The sequence below is a fragment of the Cyanistes caeruleus genome, chromosome 24, assembly GCF_971803275.1.
Source record: "Cyanistes caeruleus chromosome 24, bCyaCae1.hap1.1, whole genome shotgun sequence".
Classification (NCBI taxonomy): Eukaryota; Metazoa; Chordata; class Aves; order Passeriformes; family Paridae; genus Cyanistes; species Cyanistes caeruleus.
Genome location: NC_141724.1, coordinates 583,673 through 584,724, shown reverse-complemented (window position 1 = coordinate 584,724; position 1,052 = coordinate 583,673).

Genomic DNA, 1,052 nt, shown 5'->3' with positions numbered 1-1,052 from the left:
TTTTTGTTTCTGTGTTTTTGTTACTGTTTCCAGCCTTTGGGTTTGCCCCATGTTCTGTGAGTTCCTCTCCCATCCTGGTGGATCAGGGCTTTTGTTGAGGTTCCCCCAAAGGACAGCAGGCACCTCCTGTGTTTTCTCCTGGCTTTTGAAAGGTTGTGTTGCTGCAAACATTTCCTCTGTTCAGTGACTCTGATGTGCAGGAGTTTGGTTTTGTTCCAAGGTCATTCCTGACTCGGAGGATGATCCTCACCTTCAAACCTGGTTTTGGCTGGTGGTCCCTGATCAGCTGAAGGGTTTTTTGGTTTCATTTTGGGTTTGTATTTTTTAAATACCTGTTGGTGTCAGGAAGTTTCAAAGAGCAGGGTGTGAAGTGTGTGCTCCATCCTGCTGTGTGTGTGCAGCTCAGAGCCCCAGGGACCCCAGCCCCTCCTTGGGGATCTGCTGGAACAGGGCTGAGTGAGAGCAGAAATGTGTCTTCACAGGGGAGAAAACTCAGCACAGGCCTTGTCCTGCTCCTTCAGATGGGAAATGAAGTGTGGTGTGTCCTGGAGCCGCTGCAGGGCGTGTTGGAAACGGGGAGCAGCAAAAAGGGGTTTTTCTCAAACTGTTCTGATGCAGCTGATGAATTACAGCAACCCCAGGTTCTGAGTGCAGCCCCAGCAGGACTGGGTGCAAACATCTGGATGGAGTGACAGCATCTGCCTGCTGGGGACAGCCCCAAACATCTGGATGGAGTGACAGCACCTGCCTGCTGGGGACAGCCCCAAACATCTGGATGGAGTGACAGCACCTGCCTGCTGCTGAGTGCTGGGGACAGCCCCAAACATCTGGCTGGAGTGACAGCACCTGCCTGCTGCTGAGTGCTGGGGACAGCCCCTGCCTGCAGCCACCCCCTGGCTCAGGAGGAGCAGGGGCACACGGTGTTTGCAGGTCGGTTACCTCTACAAAACACAACAATATTTTAGTAATAAAGTCATTTCAGTGATCTGGTGATCTCTGGACGTGTCCTGTGCGAGCTGGGGAGCAGAGGTGAGTGGGGTGAGGAGGATGAG